Below are 19,540 nucleotides of genomic sequence, written 5' to 3' on the forward strand. Positions count from 1 at the left end.
ATAGGATATGACCACATTAGTTGTATGAGCAACCAAGGCAATTTTTTATGGAAGTCTGTTTCCAAAAAAAAACAAAAAACATTGTATTTACTTTTTTTTTTTGTAATTCTAAATTTATATCTTGCTATTTGCACTTTGTTTCTTGCAATTCTGAAAAATAAGTCCATATTGTGCAATGTAAACTCAGAATTCTGAGAAAAAAGTCAGAATTCCGAGATATAAACTCAAAATTCAGAGAGAAAGTCATAATTGCACAATGTAAACGAGAATGCTGTGAAAAAGTCAAAATTGCACAATGTAAATTCAGAGAAAAAATTCAGAACTGCATGATGTAAACTCAGAATTCTGAGAAAAAAAGTCAGAATTCCGAGATATAAATTCAGAATTCAGAGAAAAAATAAATCTGAATTTCACAATGTAAACTCAGAATTGAGAGAAACAAAGTTTGAATTGTGAGATATAAACTAAGATATAAACTTGTGAGATATAAAAAAAGTTGAAATTGCCTTGTTCATTTTTTTCTTATCCCATGGAGGAAACAAACTTCCACACTTTTCTTTATAGTCATTTATCATAGTGTTTTCAGTAATGCTTAAGGTAAGCATCATAATTACTATTGATCATGATTACATATTACTTTGCTATACAATTCTCGCCTAGTTCTTTTTGCTAGTTTAAAAACCTGCTTCATCTATAATGGCAGAGAATATTTACTCTGCTATTTATTGCAATCATTTTAATACGAAATTGCGAACTATTTGACTCCAGATTGCACCGACTCCATAGGGTGGATTGAACATATACTGTAGCTGGTTTGCAATACTCCTCAGGAATCCATTCATGTCCAACATGTAATTATATAACATGTGAGCTATAAAACTGACAGCGTGGCTCTCCAGCATTGGCTTTTTGATCTTCGGTGGTGTTGAGTCTGAGGTACATAGTTTGACAATTATTAATCCATTTCATGCTGTCTCGTGAAAGGCCATCTCTTTGTTTTTTGTTGCCAATATTACACCTGTTTTCAGTATGATGTGATTGGTCAGTCAATATTATAAATGACTTCTGGGAATTCTGTGCATCACACAAACCCCTTTGTAACACTAATTGATGTCATGCGTAAATAGCCACAGGGAAATCATTCAATTGCTCAAAAAAAAAAGAAACAAAAAAACCTTATATAAAAACAGCTAAAAAAAAATCCCCTTTTTAAAAATGAGGACTGTTCGTTATAGGCTATATAATTTGTTTATGTATGAATCTATCTATCTATCTATCTATCTATCTATCTATCTAATATCTATCTGTCTGTCTGTCTGTCTGTCTTTCTATATAAAAACAGCTAAAAAAATCCCCTTTTTAAAAATGAGGACTGTTCGTTTTAGGCTATAGAATTTGTTTATCTATCTATCTATCTATCTATCTATCTATCTATATAAAAACAGCTAAAAAAAATCCCCTTTTTAAAAATGAGGACTGTTCGTTTATGTATGACTCCGCCAATCATTTTCCTTGCAACCCTAATCAGTAATGATCAGCTTTTAATAGTTGAGTTTGTTAACTGATTTAGTTAGGAAAAGTATAATTTGTCTTTGTGGTGCTTTGGAAAAAGTAAATGGAAGTTGTCACTTATTCTTACAAAAAGTTTGTTTGTTAGTTTTTTTCCCAAGAAACATGTACATTGTATTTTTTTTATATTATTGTAAACGTATTACTAGTGCCTATCTATCTATCTATCAATCATCTATCTATCTATCTATACTTATTTGCAGTCCTGCATTGCGAGTGCAATTGAGAAGGTTATGCTAATGTATATCTTTCTCCTGGTATTATAAACCTCCTTGCAATGCAAATTCACTGATATCTTTTGAGTATTATATTGGGTTATTATTGCAAATAGACTTTAAAAGGAGTATAAATCGATGTACCTGATGACCTAGAGAGAAACAAGCTTGCTGCCCCATCAATGAACCTCAATGATAACATAATAACTGTAATGCTCACAAAACACCAAATCACATTATTCCTTCTCCTGACAAAATGATTAAAATGACTTAAGATTGAAGGTCAGAAATAGCTCAACAAGATTTGAACGTACTCTATGATGATATTATACAACCAGTGGTTCATAGAGATCTGTTTCAGGGCCTGTTAGAGAATGTCAAGGTTAATTGTTAAAGAAATATTCTCCTCTACTGTGCAAAGGGACAATGCATCTGTGAATCTATAATACAGGCCACAGTCACAATAAATCGATAACCGAGTTCACTCGACACCTCAGACACTTTTATATCTGCTCATTTTCATTATTCTTCATTTAGGCTTCTCAATCACAACATGCCTTTGATATTCACTTCTTTCAAACAGGAGTCACTTTTATCAATATCTGCAAAGAAAATTGAGATCATTGCATTATTTTGACAGACGAGTAAAAAATTGAAAGATGAAGTTAATATATTGTTTGTTTTATTTCATTTTATATTGAAAGTATATCACTATCCTGTAGTCAACAGAAATGTATAATCAGATTTGTGAATCTATACAAACTTTTGAGATGTTTTTTTTTTATAAATTATTTTATATGTAATTTTACTAAATGAACAGCCCTGCTTTGAAATCCCATGTCCAATAAATTGTTTCAGATCTCTGAAAACAAAGTCTCCCCTCATGACATTAGTCCAGCTTTTGGTATGGCAACCGGGGAGATTATTGGATGGCAGAAGAGGTCTAGATGTGCTCTTTTGGTATGCAGTCTTCCCTCTCAGTGATTACTTTCCCATTCTCACAAACTGTTCGAATGTCTTCAAAGGCATTTTTAAGAGTGTCCCTGTGCAACACCACACATCACATGGTTTTCACTTTTTTTTAGAAATGCATGGCCACTTAAAAGTTATTGAAATGACAGATGAATGCATAGTTGTTATGGTTGCTTATTAATGGCCATACGTAAAGCTGAATGACCTTATAAATTCATTATTCTGTTAGCATCTTGTCAATTTGAGTTTATGATCTGGTTGCCCTTTGCTGGGCTAGATTTATGCAGCGACAAATCTGTGTTAAAATTGTCTGATATTGTTATTACTACTAATGAATATAGTGAAGATGTAGTAATTCAACCTGCTACTGTTGTGATGCTTTTTTAATTAAATAATCAGCCATGCAATCACGCATCTCTATGCTTTTGAATATCCTGCTGAACATGTTAAAGTGCAAGATCTCAACCTTCCCTCAGTTTACAGAAACATTGTTTTCCTTTCAGACAATCCAGTTCTCTCTGAGTGAAGCGTGACTTCCTGGAGTATATGGGAATGAAACGCTCGTCCTTGACTCTTGGTTTTATCTTCTCTTTTCCCTGCTGTCAGACTCATCTGGACCAGGTAAATCCACACACGCGCAAATGCACACTCTAAAAAATGCTGGGTTAAATATAACCCAGCACTGGGTAAAATAGGGACAAACCCAGTAATTGGGCTGTTTTGACCCAGCGGTTGGGTTAAATGTTTAACCCAACCTTCTGGGTAGTAACCCAACCACTGGGTCAAAACAACCCAATTGCTGGGTTTGTCCCTATTTTACCCAGCACTGGGTTGTATTTAACCCAGCATTTTTTAGAGTGCATGCAGATTTGAGTGATAAGTTTTGATTGAAATTGATTGATACCTTTTGAATTGTGTTGAAATTATCTATACTATTTTATTGGCAACTCTTTAAACATGGGAAGCATTCACAAAGAACTAAGCATTATTTATTTGCACATCAGGTGAAGTGAAAAAAAAAACATGCCCAAAAATGTTGTACTGAGCGATAATGACTATTAACATTAATATTGATTTTTACAACAAATTATTTTTAATTACTTTTTTTTTTTTAAAAGGGGTCATCGGATGCCCATTTTCCACAAGTTGATATGATTCTTTAGGGTCTCAATGAAAAGTCTGTAACATAGTTTGGTTAAAATTGCTCAATGATAGTGTAAAAAACACCTTCTGTACCCTGTCAAAAACAGCTCTTTTCAGAGCAAGGAGTTTTGTAGCATTTTCCTTTAAATGTTAATGAGCTCTGCTGACCCCGCCCCTCTAGATTCATTACAAAACATTATGCTCACTTCTTCTGTAGGCAAAGCTGGATCACGAATGATTCGCGCGAACATAAACTCATTTAGGTAGATCGGGGTCGCATTCCCTTCAAAAACAAAGCTAATCCACTGCGTCTTCAGCGGCTCAGATGTCGGGAGTAAATGACAACTGCTATGTTCATTATTACATCCAACAACAGAACACCTCAATCGCTTAGGAGTCATTCTTGTCTACAACTGCTCCAGCGGTGAAACAATGGCGGACTGATGACAGCTCACTCAGGGCGGGTCTAAGGTAAGACGCCAGTCCAGTCTGTGCTGAAACTCTACTGTCAATCAAACTATCGTGGGAGGGGCCTGTTTTTGTGACATCACACAGATAGGCATCTGAGATTGGCTCGATTTGAGAAAGGGGTAAAGATTTTAGTAGATTAACAAAAAAAAATTACTTGGTGGATTTTACTCATTATAGGGTGGTTGTGTACATACACTGCCATCACACATTTCAGTTCCAACAACTTGAAAAAAATGCATGTATCATCCTATGACCCCTTTAAACACTACACAGCCTACTTATTAGTCTACAGTAATAAAAATCAAATGAACAACAACAAAGCAACAAAAGCAGTATTTCTAGTTATTTTTATCTTTCTTTTGGGCTAGATTACTTTTGCACAAATAACCTTGCCCAAAACAAAGAAGGCAAATGTGTGCTTTCACTTATGTTTTAAAACAACTAGTAAAGTGTTTTGTTGTTATTAAAATATTCATAATGCTACATATTTTTCACTTGTCTGTGACATAACAGACGTTTATGTAATATATACCTCATTTACAGTATATGCCTTATTTAAGAAAGATACTGGGATACGTATCACCTTAATACTTGTGATTGTTATTTTTACAAAAAAAAAAAAAAAAAAAAATGAATGAATGATTTGGCTGTTTATTAGTCCTTATAAAGCACATATTTATGCCTTTTTCTGCATGACCATATTTTAGATTCAAGGATTCCCCAAGGAAATCGTGCTGTTTTTTTGGGTTCATAAGGCAAAATCTATAAAATAACCCTAATTTACATGAACTTGAGCTGTATTTGCACTGAAATCAATGTCAATGACATAATTGAAATTGTTGTTTTAGTGAATTTGCCCCAAAGGATCCAATAGACATGATTCTGGGACATATTATATAATCGTCACATTTCCAGAATATCAATCGTAATACCGCAGACCAAAATACAGTCTATGCCTATATTAGCTTAATGACTGCAGATAATATGGGTGTTGGATGTAAAATGCCCTCATTATCTTGACAAAACAAGTGTTAAACTACGCGCTGAGGATTCACCTCACGCAGAAAGACTCCGACAAGTCGCCACACAAAAGATACGCTGGTGCATGGAATCTGATTACTTGAATCTTTGTGCATCTTTTATTCATGATGGCTATACGCTGTGTGAAATGGAATTGGTGTGATTTGAAGATCCTGCGCATTATAGAACATATTTCCACATGATGCATGTGTTTTTTTTTTGTGTGACCAGGTCATTACTGATGTAGCGGATTGCATCCCTTCCCTGAACACAGTCTGGGTTAAACTCAGTGAGTTGCCCTGTTGTGCTGATTCAGAACTGGCTTTCCTCAATGGATGGCTCACTTTATCTCATCTGAGATCTGCACGAACAGGTAATATCTGTCAAAATATTCGAAAATGGCTTAGATATTCTCATGATACCATAAAAGATTAATTAACTCTGTCTGAAGTCTATCCCCAGATATTCATTGTGAGGTAAGCTTAAAGCTGAATCTGATCTCTTTACATATAGTTTGCTAGGGCAAGCATCAATATTACTATGGCTTATACTAAAGGTGAGGGATTATAATAAACCTTTACCACTGTTATTAAATGTGCAAATAGCTTGTCTTACATGAACAATCTGAAATTGCATGCTTGTAGAGATGCTTTTTTCTTCTTCAGAAAATATGTTTATACACTACCATTCAAAAGGGATCAGTAAGAACCTTTAAAATGTTTTGGGAACAAGATGGAGTAAAACACCATGTGTAAATGGGAATGTGTGTCTCTTTCACCTTAATTCCAGGTGTAAGCAGGGCTTTACTGACCTAAAGCCTTTTGAACGGTAATATCTGCATAGTTTTCCAGCCAGCCAAACACCAAACATAATGGCTCAAGTGCAGCTGTTTGCGTTTCAAATATTTAAGCCATTACTATGAATGTTTCATCATATTTACAGAAATATCTACGGCTGCAGTGTTCCCTTCACACAGAAAAACATCAATCCATTCAGCAATGATCTTTGGGGGGGGGGTATCAAGCGTATACTCTATGGTATGGAGCGTATATATATATATATGTGTGTTTTAGTTTTTTTGCAAATATGGAAGCAATATTCTCATTTTATTCAATATTTATATATTCAATATTTTATCCAAGGACATTTTTTTACCTTTATAGAGGGCATTTTCCCACTAATCCCATTAATACTTTCATTTCAAATTCTTACATTTGATCTATAAATTAAATTATAATAATGTGATTATCTATACGTTATCAAATTAAATCATTTACACTGAAAAATACAACTGCATTAAATAATATTGAGATTCTTTTAAATATTTTTGAATATACAAACAAGAAATTATGGTGGAAATGATGCTTTTCAACGAAATTAAAACGCCAGTGCCAGTAGTGTTTGAATGAGTGAGTCATTGAGTCATTCATTCAAACGATTCGTTCAAACGGCGGATTCATCAGATGTTTATGCGTGGGCTAATGAAACGTTGACTCAACTGTTTCGTTCAAAACACGGAATCAATCAGCAATGAATCGCCTGTTTGCTGTGAGGTGCGCTGTGTTTCCGCCTAAAATGTAAGTGACCTAATATTATTGTATTTTCTTATTGAACAGTTTATAGAACTATTAAACAGTCATAATGGTGAAAACGTTGTTTGATGTTGCCTATCTAACTGCATTTTAAATATAAAAACTTTCCATTTTGAATTTTTACCTCAGGATGCTGAGTTTCTTAGTGTTGCGCGTTTTGATTTCTCCTGGAGAGGCTGCATGAGCCTCGCCTCAACAAAAGATGCATAATATACAGTCTATGTGCCGGAACTCAGCCCCGGACGGCCCCGGCCCAATTTAAACCCTGCCTGCAGAACAGAAATACTATAGTTTCTCTCTATATCTTCCTTTTAAATGTATCAGATGAATATTGTACTTAACATCATTTGAATCTTCCTCTCCAGACTTTGATCTCTCCGTCACGCCTTCATGTTCACAAACAACGTTTACCCGAAGATCAAGACGATTAATGGTACTGATGCAGATCCGAAGACGTTCTTATTGTAAGAGAAAATTGCATAACCAATAACATTGTTTATCTGTTGTCTTTAAGGTTTGTTTTTCTGCTTGACGTCAATAACGTTTGATAACAATAATTGCTATTTCATTGCCGGTCCTCATTATAGCATTGATATCAGCGAGTGAATGCAATTGTGCTCATCAACAACCTCACTGATGTCTAATCAGCTTCTTTGTAACATTTCTGATTACTTTTGAATGCAGATGATGATTAAATAATCTGACACTGATGAAAACTCAACGTAAGCTGCAGAAATAGCAGTGGATGTCAAATGTGCATGTATAAATAAAGCAAAAAGCCATTAAAGGGTGTGATTTTACCATGGTAAAGAGCTGTTGTTAGGCACGATACAAAGCCTCAGTACCTTTTACATTAGTAAAATCACTGTACAGTAATCCTTTCATTGAGATGGCTATAAGCACTGTAAAATGCAAATGAAATCGAATAAACAATTATTCAGACAAGTAGTTCAGTAGCTGTTTGTGGTTGCCGTATTTATATAGTATTCAGCTGATGTGTGGCCACAGGTGTGCATAATTTACAGAGGCTTTGAAAGCGGTTTACCTAATAAGACTGAGTGGGAACCGTCCGTTTTATAAATGCATATCAGTAATAGGAACAACAAGCAGGGCAGCATATTGACCGCATGTATGCTGAACATAATGAGGGAATCCAACTGGCATTTCAGGAGTTTTGTGTACTTCTAAATAATTGATGCCGAGCCACATTCATTGGCATGAGCTGGCGTGTGCTAGCTAACCTTCTGGATCACACGCCGTATGACGAATATGAACCTAAATATTACATCAGACAGCATTTAAATTAGCATTTTAATGGAATTTTCTCTCTGTACAAGAGCCACTGAGGCATTTGGTGTGTACAATTGCACCATGAATAATGTGTTACTCAGTGATGAGATGTAAAAAAGTTAAATGTAATTGGACACCATTAATCCAAACCGTTCTTTTTCATGAGAGCTCACTTGTTTGAACTATGGATTCATAAAAGTGCATGAATAGAGAAAATAAATAGTTCAGTTTAGTAAATAGGAAGCAAAATATGTAGGAATGATAATTTATTGTTAGCAGAATTCACTAGTTAAAGATTTAGAGTCAAAATGGTAGATGATTAGTTCTAGTGACACTATAATCAACACTAAACTGTGAAATCTCTGGTTAAATGACGTTTCCTAATATTGTTTTATTGTCTAATAACGTCTAATATTAGACAATAGACATTATCTCACATATTCATATATAGATTCTAAATAAAGTCTATAAGACACACCAGTCTGCATTAATATAATCATAGTGCTGGTTTTAGGGGGATCACATTCATATTCGAGTGTCCATGTATGTTATATTGATATGTATCATATCAATTTATTGGCAGCATTTCAAATTGGAGGACTTTTTCGCATGCAGCTTTAGAAATGTACAGATCATTGAAATCATGTATCGCTGAAATTGTGAAAACTGTGGTGTTCAATGTTCAGAAACAGTTGCATAACATGACTGGAGACACTTCCAAGAGAGACCTTTTTATTATTTTCTTATTATTTATATACTACTATTTTAGCATTTATAAATATTTAGAATTCACTTTTTACTATTATATTATATTATATTATATTATATTTTTATTTTAAAGGTATTTTCATGTACCTTTATGCAAGACATCTAACCCCAGGCCAGATTTCTCCAGGGTCGCCTTAAAATTAGTAAGTGAAGTTGTTACTGTTACTTGGCTATAATTTTTTTTTCATAGTTTTTGTTGTCGGCCTGTGGATAATGGAGAAACGAACACTATAGTTGCCATATACACACCGCTCTCTAATGATTACTACCAATTACTGGCAGCTGTGTTACTATAATGGCAAGGTTTTAAAAGTCAATTGGACTTTCAGATGGCAGTGCAGCTGGAGGATTGAGTTGAGGAATTTTAATATACCTGCAGAAAGCTGTCCGTTAGCATTACCATTCATTTCGGCGGCTGCTGCTTGGCTGGTGGAATTACACAGCCTGCATGCTGCCATCTTTGCTGCAGTTGGAAAGTTTTTTTTTTTGTTTTTGTGATCCACTCACCAGGAGCCAGTTACACCAGCAATCTGTGAGTTTTAACGTATCCTAGTACTACTATACTGAATATTAGGGCTGGGTAAAAAATATCGATATCTCGATATTAATCGATTCTAATTGTTACGGAACGATATCGATTCTTAAATCCCAAGATTCGATTAGTCTAGCCTGTTTTCAGTTAATGGACGGAACGTTGAAGGGCACTTCCCATCCAATATATTGCAATAAGCACTGTGCGTTGATACTTTTAATATGAAACAAAGCCTCAGATTTCAAATTCTGTCCATTGTATTGCAGTATTCAAACAATAAATGCCGTTTTGGCGCTGTTTAATGTGGAGTGACAGATCGCTTTAGCGCCTCAGTTCAACAGACACGGCAGCGTAGCGCACGTTAACTGATCATCTCCTCCACATTAATACCAGTTTCAGCACAAAATAAACATGACTAAACATCCGAAGGTAAGTTAAAAGAAAGAGTACAACTTTACAATCCGTATCCTGTCTCATGTAATAGCTCAATCAGTGTTTCAGCCGGTGCAAAGACTTCTAAACAATGTCACGTAACGTCACATTTACCTCAGAACAACGTTATTCGGTGACCATAAACTCATTAGTCAGATAGAAAAATAAACTGTAGAGAGGGGCATTTTGCTAAATATATACATCATATAAAATATTCATTATAAATTTTAATGTTCATCAATGTTTAATTTATGTTTGAATAAATCCATCAAGTTTTTATGACAGCCACCATTATGTTTATATTTCAAAAAAATAAATTGGAGTAGAAATATTATTATGTAATTGTAAGTTTATTATTTTAAAAACTTCATTAAGTGTAATTTTAACAAATCAGTCAATTTTAACCTTCAATATTATAGTAATGTAGCTGACTCTCATGTATATTTTACAGCATTAGTTGAGATTTCTTTTCCTTTAGAAAATTTGGCATGCACTGTATGATATATATCCAAAATAATCGATATTGAATCGAATCGAATCGAATCGCAAGCTTGTGAATGAGAATCGAATCGTGAAATTTGTGTCAAAACCCAGCCCTACTGAATATCTGAGAGCTGCACTATTGCATATGTTTAGATAAGGCATAAGTTTATGGCAGATAGATATATATATCGATAACACTTTACAATAAGGTTTCTTTAATTAGCATTAGTTAATGCATTAACTATCAATGAGCAATGCTTTTGTTACAATTTTAATGAGTTACAGTTGTTACAGTTTTAACTACTTTTAAGTAATGTTAATAAATGGAACCTTATAAAGGTGTTAGCATATATCAGAGAGCTCATGATTTTTTTTATGACTGTATGCCTTTAATACAATGATATTGATATTTACACTTTACACTGTGTTTTAAGAGAGAGTGAATAAATTACTTACTAGAACTTCTGTAGCCTGAAACCAAAATAATGCACTTGAAGTCTAATCGGCGCATGTTTTATGCATCACTCTGTCACTTGATGCAACAAAAATATGAATTAAAATCCATAAATATCAAAGACATTTTTTAATACATTTTGTATGAGTATTTTGATTGCCTCTAAATAATTTTAGACAGTCTATTTACATATTTAAATGTAATATTTAATTATGTATGCATCGTATTTCCATAGAGATTAAATTGTTGACTGCTAACAAGCATTTCAAACTTCTTTTGCCTCATGTACACAAAAATATTATTGTAAGTTTATGTTGAGCATGTACACAAAAATATTATTGTAAGTTTATGTTGCGCAGTGATACCCAGAACCGTTGGGTGAAGTGGTCATAGCTGTGCTTTATCGTAAATAAAACACAGCTGCTGACCAATCAGAACCAAGGACTGGAACTAACCATTTTATAAGACAGTAATACAATACGCTTTCAATGAAGCAACTCAACGTTCCTTCATTACTAGTTATAAATTGACGTTTTCAAATTAGTAACAGAGGCTTGGACCTACGGCCTTATTTCCCATATTCTCCCTACGTTTTTCTCATCTCTCATCTTTTAACGCAATCTCCGGTGGCACTTGATATGTTTACTTTGAGTAGAGTCTTATGTAGCTCTGTACACTCTCAGAAAAAAAGGTACAAAAGCTGTCACTGGGGCGGTACCTTTTCAAAAGGCACACCTTTGTACCTAAAGAGTCCATATTGATACCATAAAGGTACATATTAGTACCTAAAGTGTACATATTAGTACTTAAAAGGTACAAAAGTGTACCTTTTGAAAAGGTACCACCCCAGTGACAGCTTTTGTACCTTTTTTTTCTGAGAGTGTACCAACACCAAAGTTATTTTGAAGCTAGTTTCTTTTCTTTTGTTTCTGTTCTGTTGTTGTGACATGTCAGTCTGAGCGTGGGTCATAACACTTGAAAATGAAACACACCTGCTACACAGACATTGTTTTCTCTGTTTATGTTTGAGGCTGTGCGTGTTGTATTCAGCTGTATTTTTGTAGGGGCACGGTAAGGACACGTCCCGCCAGTCTATGTCCCAAAACTAGAGCTTTATCTTATTTAATCATGCTAAGCCAGCTCATTACGTGTACCCTTTATTAAAGCACAATCTAGTTTAGAGAAATCCCTCAATCCTGTTGGATACCAGCCAGGCCTAACCTACAAACCTAAAATCCCGACAACCTTCATTTTCAAGCAGTAGACATAAGCAGATATGCTTTATATTATATCCCTACTTGCCCTTTTAAATTGTTTATTATATTATTCATAGTTCAAATGCTGATAGCTTCATAAAATAATTGTGTTAAACACACAGAGAGGCTAAATGGATCTGGATGTTGCATTCATATCGGTGTAATCAGGATTATTACATGGCTCACATGAATACTTGATTCTGATTGGACAGTCAGGAAATTATCCGGTTAAATATTTATGTATAAATTGCATAATATTTTATGCTCTCTTTCTTAACACATGATAAAATAATTAGGACTCAAATCAATATTTCATGTTCATTTATTTATTTATTAAGTAGCCATGCGATAAGTGCAATAATGTGCAGTCAGATATACGCAAACCGTATGAATGGAATATATGCTGAGAAAGGGGTAGGTTTAGGTAATGTAAAAAATATAACCATACTGCATCTTGGATAAAAGTTAATCCTTCACAATGTCTGGCAGCACTGAAATAATGAGCAATTAATGTACATTATATTCTTGTGTCGCTTCACTCTTACTGCATGCAAGGAGTCGGTCTTAATGCGTCTATATAACTCACTCACCATGTGCGTCTGAAGAGCAGAAACAGAACTGAGATAAATGGAACATTTGTCTGCCTTGACAGAAGACAGCAAATTGGGATTAATCAAAATATATGACAGCGCTAGCGGAGCCAGGTGATCAATTCCAGCCAATTTTCAGACCTGGCTCGCTGTCCTCACCTCTGTCTCTGAGGAGAAAACTTGCTTTTATTTCAAATAGTGTGTCTGCATATTCTAGCGCTGTTTAGCTGCTAGCATAGTGTGTTTCAAATGACCTAAATATGGCATCATAATGATGTAACCTTGTTATCATACACAGCTACAATTTATAACGGTACTGTTCTGCACTCTAGAATTATTTGTATTACAGAAATGAATAATTTAACTAATATAACTTGTTGTTTATTAATCAGTCATACAGTTTGACTATAAAACAGGTAAAAAAAACCCCCAAAAAACATTGTATTCTGGCCAAGAATTTAAAAAGACCATCTGACTGACATGTAAAGCAGCCAGACATAGGTAATTTAGCTTTTATGTGCCATTAAGAGGCTATAACCTGACATTTTGTATATAAAACTGTTTCTAAGTGGACTGTAAAAAACATAGCATGACACATAGCAACAAGCTAAAACACCTTAGAAACAGCATGGCGAAAACACTCAGAACACACTGGTGCACAATAGCAGCATGTTGGAAACAATCACAGTACATTACTAAATGTGTAGTAAAAACAATTACAGCCCCTTAGTAACTGCAAAGCAACAAGTTGAATACAATCACAACACTGGTTCCAACGAAACAACAAGCAAAAACACTCAGAACCTCTTAGAAACTGCAAAATAAAAACTATCTGAACACCTTAGTAACTGCATAGCAACAAGCTAGAAACACTCAGAGCACCTTAGCAACCACATACAGTGACAACAAGCTAAAACACTCTGAAAACCTTAGTAACTTCATAGCAACAAGCTAAAACACTCAGAACACCTTAGTAACTGCATAGTAACAAGCTAAAAACACTCAGAACACCTTAGTTGCTGCATAGCAACAAGCTAAAACACTCAGAACACCTTAGTTGCTTAGTTGCAGAGTGCCTTAGCAACCACATACAGTAACATTCTAAAACACTCAGAAAACCTTAGTAACAATAGCAACAAGCTAAAAACACTCAGAACACCTTAATAACCCCCCCTTAGTTGTTGCATAGCAACAAGTTAAAACACTCAGAGCACCTTAGCAACCACATACAGTGACAACAAGCTAAAACACTCTGAAAACCTTAGTAACTTCATAGCAACAAGCTAAAAAACCTCTGAAAACCTTAGTAACTGCATAACAGCTAGCTAAAACACTTTAGAACACTTTAGCAAACCACATAGCAACAAGCTATAAATCCCTCAGAACACCTTAGCAACCATAGAGCAACACACTGGCAACCATCCACTTTAGTATTGTGAATGTGAGTTTTGCATGGGCAAAAACCACTCATGTTATTTTGAGCGACTGTATCAGTTTTAAATGAGTGTTTTTAATTTGTCCAGTGGATGAATGTTGCCTTTTCTGTAGTTTACAGACAAAAAAACTGCTGCTTATTGGGTTGACAGATGGATTCCCCTGCTTTTTTTTTGTCCGTACACTCAGTGAAGGTTAATGGCATTTGGTGGCATCGTGATCCCTGGGCGTTCATCCCTCCAGCTCTCTAGGTGTCTGCCGTCGCCTGCTTCCTCACGCTCCGCTCCGGAGTTACGAGGTGACATTGATGAACCATCTGTTAGGTTCATGTCACCCCAGCAGCGGCTGTGATGGGCATCAGGACGAGACGCTTTCTGACACTCGTGAGCTCCTGTACTGCCTGCTCAGCTACTTTAAGCCCCAAAATAATCACCCCCGACCAGCAGCAACTCATCAGTCTGTCCTGTGAGCCTCGCAGGAGGGTTTGAGCGGAAGCAGAAGACGGGATACAGATGAGTCTGACTTATAGGAGCAAAGGGTGAATCTCACAAAACCTGTCAAGCATGTCGCCAGAGTAATTTTTCACACCAAAATCATAAAGAAATGTATGTTCTACTTAAGAAGGCCTGTTTTTAGGACCATTAAGATTTCTTTGAATTGCATTATTATTCCATTATTTTAAAGGACCTTAGAAGAGGATTAATTTTACTTTTATTTTTTATAAAAGTAAAATTTTTATGATTATTATTATTATTATTATTATCGTTTGGAGTCAGTTCTTTAATATTAGAGAATAACAAAAAGAGATTTTTTTTAAACTATTTATAATGGTCTTCTTTCAAGAAAGCAGGTAATAATTAAATATTTAATTAATAATTTAATTAAAATTAATAATCAAATTTATAAAAAAAATTACAAGTGATTTGTATTTATTAAATTAAATTAATAATCAAATTAATAAAAAAACATAAACATGACATGAAATTAATTAAAATATTAATTTTATTTAAAATTGTAATTTAATTATAATAATATTACATTTTAATTTATTGTTGTTTTAAAATGTACTATTTAATTGTAATTTAATCAATTTAGTAATAATATATTAATTACATATTATTATTATTATTGTTGTTGTTGTTGTTATAAATGTTTTTGAAAGAAGAGTGTTTTGTTCAGCAAGGCTGCATTTAATAATAGTAGTAGTAATAATAATAATAATAATAATAGTAATTATTATTATATTCATTTATTATTATTATTATTACTATTATTATTATTATTATTTATGTTTTTGAAAAAAATAGTCTTTTGTTCACCAAGGCTGCATTTATTTAATAAAAAATGTATAATATCACATTATTGATGTAGATTTTGGGCTGAAATTTGACCCAGACATTATGCGAGATGCACCTGAAGAGGCTTTGTAGAGTAATCTGTGTGTTTAGCTATGCCGTTTAATATTATTTTTATATGCATGGACTGTAAATGACTGTGAATGTGCATTTTACATCTAAAAAGAGAAATATGAACCTCTCCAGTTTGCGAGTGGGCGTTCTGGCTTTTTTGGAACACTGGAGTTCAAATGCACATCTCTCACAGCTGGCCTGGATACACGGCTATATGAACCGTTTGGCTGGTATGTAAGTCTGTAGGAGTTGTGCCGTTTTTTTATTTTATTTTTGGATCAAAAGCAATGAGACGAGGAACAGATTCATCCTCCACACACGGGCGTACGGTTTCAGAGGGCCATGAACCTTAAGAATTGAGTCATTCCTGTTTGCTTTGTAGACGCATCACTTCCGCATCTTGTGTTTGCACCTTGCTGCATGCAAGATCACGGAAAATCGAATCAACCTCTTTTAGGAGCTTCCAAATTTAAAGAAGTTCTCTAAAGAAACTTAACGATGAACACGTTGCGCTGCATGATATCAAATCAACGGGTGAACTTTTAAAGCTTCATTAAACACAAGCTGCAGGAACAATTCACTCAATAAACATTCTTTCATTATTCACTCTCCCTCATGTTGTTTCAAAGTTATATGCTGTTATTTTCTTGTAAAACACAAAAGTAGAAATGAAGGGCATGCTTAAGTTCACAGTGACCAGAGGCTCCACAAAGAACCTGAACAGCATCTTTAAAAGTCAATTAAGTGAAACTGAAGATGGAGGAGACATAATGTGCTCTGTGGAAAATACAGTCTTAATTGTCCTTTCTAAAATATGTTGGATGAGCTCAATCATGCATGCAGAACTCGTAGATTAACTTTCTGAGAGAGATCGATGAAGTTCCAAAGAAATGCATGATGCTTTTTTTTTACATTGTGGATTTCAAAAGATTTTAAAAGATAAAGACAATTGTAGTATGAATAATTTGATTACACTGAAGTCAAGAACAGGACATGTAGTCTGTTGAACTGAATCAGTGATGTGCTGGTTATGCTGTGACCGTTTCTCTCTTTTGTATTTTGTTCCAGTGCACTGAAGAAACTTTTGCTGAAAACACTAACCAGATATCTGTTGAAAAAACTATGAATAAGGTGAGTATTTATTACAGTTATTTTGCAAATTATTCAAAAACTGACTTTGACTGGTTCATCACACTTTAAATGAAAGGTCATGTCTGGTGCAATGCATTGTGGGATACAGTGTTTTACACCATATGCTGTGTTGTATACTGCACATTTTTGAAAACTGGCTTATATGTATGTGTTTATATTTATGTATTTATTTCATTTCAGTTTTAGTATCTTTGATATACTATTATAGTTTTTAATATTTTGAATTTGTTTGAATTTTTATATTTTCTGTTTGAATTGAGTTTTAGTAATTTTGTTGTTTTCATCATTTTTTTTATTGTTCTTTATATATATATATATATATGTATGTATGTGTGTGTGTGTGTATGTATAATGCTTATTCATTTGTATAGCATTTTAGTTTGAGCCAACTTAAAGTTAAAATAAAATAAAACTAAAATTAAAAAATAAAAGATTTGTATATTTTACTTTATTTAGATTTTTATATATATTTGATAACATTTATTTTTCAAGGAACACATTTTTTTTTTGTTTTAATTTTAGTTAATTATAATAACCCTACAGTACAGTCAAAAACAGTAATATTGTGAAATGTTATTACTATTTAAAATAACCGTTTTCTATTTAAATATGATTTCAGATTAAATGTATTCCTGTGATGCAATGCTGAATTTTCAGCATCATTACTCCAGTGTTCAGTTTCACAATCCTTCAGAAATCATTCCAATATGATAATTTGGTGCTCAAGAAACATGTTATTATTATCAATGTTGAAAACAGTTGTGCTGCTTAATATTTTTGTGGAAACCATAATACATTTTTCAGGATTCTTTGATCAATAGAAATTTAATTCATTTAGTTTTAATGCATTCTTGTGGAATGAAAGTTGTAATTTCTTTCAAAGAGAAAGAAAAGCATAAGTCAGTCCTTCAGAATCTTCAGAGAATCAAAAATGATGTGCAGTACAGCTCAATCTGGGCACAAAAGTGCAGCCAATCATGTAAGAAAGTACCTTTTTAAAAGAAATAACAATTTTGGAAGAATACTTGCAATTATTAGTGAATGAGAACCCCCCCCCCCCTGTATTATTATTATTATTATCATCACACAGTTTCATTCAATACCCACACGTTCCTCTTCTTGGCTCAGCTCCTGTAATCTTTGCAGCTTCGCTGTGCCATTTGGCACAATCAGATAGTTGATAAACTTCAGTTCAAATGGCCCTCAATGGTCATGTGCTCTTATGGCCGCAGGCTAAAAGCATGTGAAATGCGTTTGCCGCCTTTAGCCAGATGGCCATATGCCTCCCATGCTGAATGAATTTAGTGCTGATCTGCAGCCTACACATGATCAAAAAAAAAAAGGTACCTTTAGTGAAATTTGTTATAAGAATTGTCTTGGACTGCAGGAATGGAACGGTAGTTCATAAAGGAAGCAAAAGCACCATTAAGGGTTTATAAATGTGGTCCATATGACTTGTGCATCATTTTCAAGTCTTCTGAAGTCATACAATAGCTTTGTATGTGAAATAAACTAATTTACGGATAATCTTCTTGCTTCAAGTCTGATTCGTGAAACAAAGTTATTTTGAATCTGATCTTTTCAGTGAATCAATTGAGCCGGTTCACAAAAATGGTCAGAATGGTTTGTTCATCATGAGCCAAATTAACAAACAGTGTCTAAGTAGCCACTTGTCTAATGGTTAAAATTAAATTTCCAGAGTAATAATGTTTCTTACATATCAATTTAATTTTTTTTAACCACATTTTGCTAATAAGTAATAATTGTGAAACCTACTGTGTAGTTGAAGCCTTCAGAAAAGAACAATGTTTACTCTAAAACAACACGTCCTTAAAAGTAATACAATGTGAGACAAAATGTGCTAAAAATCGATTTAAAGAGCATTTTAGAGCCAAATCATCCAGTTTGTGTATAATTGATATGTCAACAACATTTATATAAATCCCTGGAGTCACATTCTTTGTCTGAGATGTTGTGTCGCTGCCAAATTACCAGTTCGTGGGGGATTGAGTCTGTGCTGCAGACGGGTGGGTGATATAATTAGGGCTAATTTTCTGTTTTCTGTTCTTTTGATAACCGGGTAAACCACAGGCTCTCACAACCCAGTCCCAGTGTAGCAGAATGACTTCAAAATGGTGCAGGACGCCTACAGATTTTCATAGATGCAGAGATTGTTGTTTCAGGCAAGTACAAATAGAGAACTCAAAATGGCTGTAGAGAAAGAGAGAAATCGAATGGGTCGTTTTATACTGAAACCCTGCAAACCCCTGCAAACTAATGTCTTCATCCCAGTCTCCTCATTCAGAGGAGGAGGGATGTTCTCTGGTGTTTTCCGGAGGGACCTGTTCACTTATTTCCTCTCTCTTGACCTCGGCTGCAGATCAGTGAATTTTAAGCGTTCCTTCAAGCTATTCTGTTGGTGAAGGTTAATCGAAAACAATGGCTAGCTGCTGGGATTCACAAAGCTGCCACATTTAATCCCCTCGTTCGCTGTGAGATAAACTCTGGATTTTCCACAAGATCTTCTCTTAATTTGTGCAGATTATCTACAGTGGATGATTCCCGCCAGTAAATATACCGACACAGCTTGTTGTCAGTGGCTTAAGCAGGTAGTAGACATATATTTATGTGTAGAACTGTACAGCAGGATCCAGAAGTCCGAGGCCAAGTTGAAAAGGTTGGGATTTGGGATCTGAACTTTTTTGGAATTTGAACTGAAAGGAAAATCCAGTGTGTATGTGTGTATGTATATGTATAT

At 34.3% G+C, this 19,540-nt stretch overlaps 1 long non-coding RNA gene across 1 annotated transcript in view; it reads left to right on the top strand.

Moving 5' to 3' along the window:
* The first annotated feature begins 9,389 nt into the window (after window positions 1-9,389).
* The window catches only part of LOC107711459 (uncharacterized), a 13,670-nt gene continuing 3,519 nt past the window's right edge, over window positions 9,390-19,540 (top strand). Inside the window, exons 1-2 of the long non-coding RNA XR_001636705.1 lie at window positions 9,390-9,572; window positions 16,699-16,761. This is a non-coding gene — a long non-coding RNA (uncharacterized LOC107711459). The remainder of the gene's footprint in view (window positions 9,573-16,698; window positions 16,762-19,540) is intronic.

The sequence above is a fragment of the Sinocyclocheilus rhinocerous genome, unplaced genomic scaffold (genome assembly GCF_001515625.1).
Source record: "Sinocyclocheilus rhinocerous isolate Xijiao unplaced genomic scaffold, SAMN03320098_v1.1 scaffold3037, whole genome shotgun sequence".
NCBI classification, from domain to species: Eukaryota; Metazoa; Chordata; class Actinopteri; order Cypriniformes; family Cyprinidae; genus Sinocyclocheilus; species Sinocyclocheilus rhinocerous.